Consider the following 6,598-nt stretch of genomic DNA (forward strand, 5'->3'; position numbering starts at 1 on the left):
GTCTTTAAGAAGTGGCTCGATGCCTACATGGCTGGGGTCACTTGAGCCCAGTTTCTCTCCTGGCCAGGCAGGAGGTCAGACTTGAAGATCAGCAAGGTCCCTTCCGACCTGACTTCTATGATTCTCTGATGTCAGCACTCGTTCCTGCCCGGGGCAGGAGGTCGGACTTGATGATCTGTTCAGGTCCCTTCTGACCCTAGAAACTATGAATAATGTCTTCCCTTTTCCTCTGCAGTCCACTCCACTCTTCCTTTCTACTCTGCCTCCGTCCTTTCCTATACTGTCTCTCTGTCTTTAAGACAGTGTCTTAACTAACTCCTCTGCCTTGCTTGGCCCAGCTCCACCGCCACATAAGCACAGAACAACTATCCTATCCAGCCTGGTTCTTTGCACGTGTGACTTCAGTCCGCTGAGAAACAGAAACTGAAAGCCCACAACTTTCAAGAAGCAAGAGCTGGTCGTTAGGCTGGACAGACAGACTAGAGCCATTTTCATGAGATGAAAAACTGAAATGAATGCCCATGATTGATTGGTAGGTAACTCAACATGTGTGAGTGTGACAGAGCCATTCATTCATTTTTATGAGACGGTACGTGTAAGTTTAGCATGTTTGTGATGAGATTTAATTGTAACTGTTATTTTTTTAAACGAGAGAGAAATTGATTTTATTGATGATTTAAAAAAAGAATCCTATTTAAATAAAGAAAAATCTGATTAAAAATTTGTTTTTTATCTACTCTGCAATTGGAGGCAGTCCTGGATGATTGGACAAGGGCAAACCTAGCACCCATTCTTAAGAAAAGAAGGATGATCCAGGGAACTACAGACCAGTCAGCCTCACCTCAGTCCCTGGAAAAACTGTGGAGCAGGTCTTCAAGGAATCCACTGTGAAGAACTTGGAGGATAAGGGGATGATTAGGAGCAGTCAGCGTGGATTCATCAAGGGCAAGTCATGCCTAACCAACCTGGCTGCCTTCTATGATAAGACGGCTGGCTCTCTGGAAGCAGGGGAAGCAGTGGACGGCATATCCTTTGATTTTAGAGATTTTTTATCTCCCTACCTGCCATCTGACACCTCCAGGGAAGGAATTTGACCTGATCAATGCATCAAAGAGCTACTCAACACAGAGCACAAAGACACTCTCATGGACCCAGAGAGACAGCCTTCAAGCTTCAGCTACCTCTGTGCAAAAATGAAGTTTATTTCCTACCTTTGGGGACTTTTTACCATCTTATTTATAGATTCATAGATGTTAGGGTCGGAAGGGACCTCAATAGATCTTTGAGTCTAACCCCCTGCATAGGCAGGACTGAGTGCTGGGTCTAGATGACCCCAGCTAGACGCATATCCAACCTCCTCTTGAAGACCCCCAGGGTAGGGGAGAGCACCACCTCCCTTGGGAGCCCGTTCCAGACCTTGGCGACTCGAACTGTGAAGAAGTTCTTCCTAATGTCTAGTCTAAATCTGCTCTCTGCTAGCTTGTGGCCATTAATTCTTGTAACCCCCGGGGGAGCCTTGGTGAATAAAACCTCACCAATTCCCTTCTGTGCCCCCATGATTAAACTTATAGGCAGCCACAAGGTCCCCTCTCAACCTTCTCTTGCGGAGGCTGAAAAGGTCCAGGCTCTTTAGTCTCTCCTCGTAGGGCTTGGCCTGCAAGCCCTTTACCATACGAGAGGCCCTTCTCTGGACCCTCTCCAGGTTATCCACATCCCTCTTGAAGTGCGGCGCCCAGAATTGCACGCAGTACTCCAACTGCGGTCTGACCAGCGGCCGATAGAGGGGAAGTATCACCTCCTTGAACCTATTTGTCATGCATCTGCTGATGCACGATAAAGTGCCATTAGCTTTTCTGATGGCACTTGTTACAACATCTTGTAACATCTACACTTTTTCCAGACCCTGACAAAGGGACTTTGATCCTGAAAGCTTGCAGAAAAGGACATTTTTCTTGCCATTTTCCAGTTGATCTAATAAAAGGTATCATTTTGGAACCAAGAGTTCTAGTTTTTTGAATATTGATTTTAGCAAGGCTTTTGATACAGTCTCCCACAGCATTCTTGCAAGTAAGCTAAGGAAGTCTGGCTTGGATGAACGAACTGTAAGGTGGACAGAAAGCTGGCTGGATCATCAGACTCAACAGGTAGTGAGCAATAGCTCAAGGTCTAGTTGGCAGCCAGTATTAAGTGGAGTGCCCTAGGGGTTGGTTCTGGGACAGGTTTTGTTCAGTATCTTCATTAACAATCTGAAAGAAGAGATGGAGTGCACCCTAAGCAAGTTCACAGATGACACCAAGCTGGGGGAAGTAACAGCTACACTATGGGGTGAAGTTAGGATTCAGAGTGAACTAGACAAATGGGAGGATTGGGCCAAAAGAAGTCATATGAGGTCCAACAAGGACACGTGCAAAGTCCTGTACTTAGGATGGAGCAATCCCATGCACCGCTACAGGCTTGAAACCAACCGGTTAAAAAGCAGCTCTGCAGGAAAGGACGTGGGGTTAGAGTGGACAAGAAGCTGGATAGGAGTCAGCAGTGTGCCCTTGCTCCCAAGAAGGCTAATGCCATCCTGGACTGCATTGGGAGGAGCCTTGCCAGCAAATAGACGGAAGGCATTATTGTCCTCTTCTCCATTGGTGAGTACTCATCTGGAGTACTGGGTCCAGTTCTGTGACCCCAACTTCAGAAAGGATGTGGGCAAGTTGGAGATAGCCAACAGAGGGCAGTGAAAGTGCAGAGGGGCCTGAGGGACATGATTGGGAGAAGAGACTCAGGGACCTGGACTTATATATCCTGGAGAAATGAAGACGGGGGCGTGGATTTGATAGTAGCCTTTAGTTACCTGCAGAGTGGGCCCAAAGATTCATAGACTGTAAGCCTGGAAGGGACCTCGGATGATCCCAAGCAGGAAAGATAACTGGGGTCAGGTGTCTCCAGCTAGGTGATCATCCGTTTTCCTGTTGAAGATTTCCAAGGTCGGCTATTGCACCAGCTCTGGAGGGAGCTTCTTCCACAGTCTGGACACTCTGAATGTAAAGAAGTTTTTCCTAATATTGAGCCCAAAACGGTCTTCCAGGAGCTTGTGACCATTACTCCTGGTGCTCCCCCGAGGGTGCTGTGATGAACAGTTGTTCACCGCTCTCTTGCTGTACTCTCTTGATGTAGTGGTAAGCTGCTACCAGGTCCCCTTTCAGCCTTCTCTTTTTCACACTGAAGAGTCCCAGGTCCCTCAGCCTTTCCTCATATGGCTTGCTTTTCAAGTCTCTGATCATATGGGTGTCTCTTCTCTGGACTCTCTCAAGCTTTACCATGTCCCTGTTGAAGCACAGTGCCCAGAACTGGATGCAGTACTTTGACCGGGAAAAAGCCCAGTTAGACGCGGGAGCGGTGAGAGACACGCGGGTGAAATCTTGCTGCGCCCCTGCTCCCCCGAAGCCCCCCAGAAACCCTCCAGCAGCCACAGAGCCCCCTGCTGACCCCCAGCACAGCCAGGGTAAGTGGGGCCCGTGGAGAGAGGGGGCTAACCCCTTAGTGTGTGTGTGGGAGGTGGCGGCTGAGTGGAGCCGGGCCGGGTCAAGCCCTGCCCAGGCCCCTACTTTGCCCAGCCCCCCAGGGAGCCGCGTGACCGGAGCGGTGCAAACAGGCGTGCTTCTCTGCCGACGCGTGAGTTAGTGCGGAGTTCGTGCGGGTGGGCCCAAGACCCTGCCTGCGCACCCCCCAGGGTAGACAGCCCCAGCTGTAGCCAGCCTCCCAGAGGCATGACACGGATGGGCACGCTCCGCACCCCGAGGGTCCCCTCAGGCTCTGCGGCCCCCCCCTCTGGCACCTCAGAGACGGCCACCCAGACGGAGCCCCTGGTTCCGGGCTCCACGCGGACGGAGCCCCTGGCTCTCGGCTGCGGGGGCTGTCTGTCCCTTTTCAGGCTCTGGGGCCTGGGAGCATGGCGACCTCCCCTTGCAGGGTCTGCTCCCTTTTGGGTTCTCTGGCGTGCCAGCTGGAGGAGCTCCAGGCCACAGTCCAGAGATTGCAGGCCATCAGGGACTGCGAGCAGGAGATAGACTCCTACTGCCAGGCCCTTCTCCCCCGGGAGGCAGAGGGTAGATCGCAGTCTCCCTCCACACCAAAGGAGGACTCTGGGACCTCCTGCTGTGTCCAGCCAGGGGCATGGACCAAGGTGGTCAAGGGCCCTAAGGCCCGCCGCATCAAGGCCCCTGCCCCGCCAGAGCTGAGCAACAGGGACACACCTCTTGCAGCCCCAGCAGAGTCTGCTGAGTTGCCGGCTCCCACAGGCAACATGGGCCTAACTGCAGCTCCCGCCCCTGTTCTCTCCAAGACAAAACGTAAGGTGTTTGTTGTGGGAGACTCCCTCCTGAGGGGGACGGAGGGGCCAATCTGCCACCCCGACCCCTTAGCCCGGCAAGTCTGCTGCTTCCCAGGGGCCCGCATCTGAGACATTGCAGAGAGGATCCCAAAGCTCCTCAAACACACAGACCACTATCCCATGCTCCTTATTCATGTGGGCACCAATGACACGGCTCGGAGCACTCCCAGCCAGGTCATGAGGTACTACAGGGATTTGGGAGCGGGGCTTAAGGGTCTGGGGGCACAGGTGGTGTTCTCATCGATCCTCCCAGTCTCAGGCTATGGGCCGAGGAGGGACAGGAGGATCTATGTGGTCAACCAAAGAGTGCAGCGCTGGTGTCGTCAGGAAGGCTTTGGCTTTCATGACCATAGCCCGCTCTTTGGTGAGAGAGGCAGCGAGCTGCTGGGAAGAGATGGTCTCCACCTCTCTCCCCTAGGGAGGAGGCTCTTCTCAGCCAGACTGGCTGACCTGCTCCACCGGGCTTTAAACTAAGCCCGCTGGGGGACGGGGGGACTACCGCCACTGCTGGCCCGCTGAGCAACCTTGCAAAGCCAGCAGGTCACGGCACTTAAGGGAGCCCACCCCTGCCCCAGCCCTGGTAAAACCTGTGGGCAAGGAAGGAGCCCCCCAGGGGGCACTTGCCTGCCTGTACACTAATGCCAGGAGCTTGGGGAATAAGCAGGAGGAGCTCATCCTCCTGCTCAGTGCAAACAATTACGATGTCATAGGGATCACGGAGACCTGGTGGGACTCCACCCATGACTGGACCACGGGGATAGATGGCTATACCCTGTACAGGAGGGATCGTGTAGAGAAAAGGGGCGGGGTTGTAGCTCTCTATGTTAAGGAAAGCTATGCGTCCCTGCAAGCCGATATTGGCGACCAGGGTGTACAGCTGGAGACCCTCTGGGTTAAAATCCGTGGGGAACACGGCACAGGGAACACAATGGTGGGAGTCTATTACAGACCTCCCACCCAAAGTCCTGAGCTTGACCAGGAGTTTGCCCGGGAACTGGCTGAGGCAGCTTGCTCCAGGACCATGGTTGTCATGGGTGACTTCAATTACCCAGACATCTCGTGGGAGGATCGCTCAGCAAAATCTGAGCAGTCGCAGAGCTTCCTCTCGTGCGTGGATGACCTCTACCTGACTCAAGAAGTCTATGGGCCAACGAGAGGCAAAGCGCTGCTCGACCTGGTACTGGCTACTGGGGATGACCTAGTCGGCGACCTAGTGATCGATGGGAAGCTGGGTGACAGCGACCACAAGCTGATCACCTTCACCATCCGCCAAAAAGCTGGCAAGTCAGTCAGCAACACGCAAGTCCTTGACTTCAGGAAAGCTGACTTTGACAAGCTCAGGAGGCTTGACAGTGAGGCCCTAAGGGACTGTGACCACAGGGAGAGGGGAGTTCAAGAAGAGTGGTTGCTCCTCAAGGGAGCGATCCTCAATGCACAAACTAAGTCTATTCCATCTCAGAGGAAAGGCAGCAAGAGGGCACAGCAGCCCCCCTGGCTCTCCAGGGACCTAGCAGACCTCCTGAGGCTAAAAAGAAAGGCCTACAAAGGATGGAGGATGGGAGTCACCTCCAAGGAGGATTATTCTGCACTGGTCCGGTCCTGTAGGGAGCTGACCAGGAAAGCCAAGGCTGCAACGGAACTCCAGCTAGCTTTGAGCATCAAGGACAATAAAAAGTCCTTTTTCAGATACTTGGGGAGCCGGAGGAAAAGCAGGGGCAACGTTGGGCCCCTGCTGAAACAGATGGGGCAACTGACAACTGACGCCCAGGAAAAAGCCAACCTATTAAATAGGTACTTTGCGTCGGTCTTTCATCAGTCCCATGGGACACCCATGCCCACTATGGGACAGGAAAGTCTGGGTGAGGGTGATCCCCTGCCCTCCACTAATGCTGACTTCGTGAAGGAACATCTTGAGAAGCTGAATACCTTCAAGTCAGCCGGCCCTGACAATCTTCACCCCAGGGTACTCAAGGAGCTGGCGAGCATCATAGCCCAGCCTCTAGCGCGGATCTTTGAAAACTCTTGGCGCTCTGGTGTAGTGCCCGAAGACTGGAAGAAGGCCAACGTGGTGCCTATCTTCAAGAAAGGGAGGAAAGTGGATCCGGCTAACTATAGGCCCATGAGCCTGACTTCTATCCCGGGGAAGATCTTAGAAAAGTTTATTAAGGAGGCCATCCTTAATGGACTGACCGACGCCAACATCTTAAGGGATAGCCA

Source organism: Alligator mississippiensis, chromosome 2, assembly GCF_030867095.1.
Source record: "Alligator mississippiensis isolate rAllMis1 chromosome 2, rAllMis1, whole genome shotgun sequence".
Lineage (NCBI taxonomy): Eukaryota > Metazoa > Chordata > Crocodylia > Alligatoridae > Alligator > Alligator mississippiensis.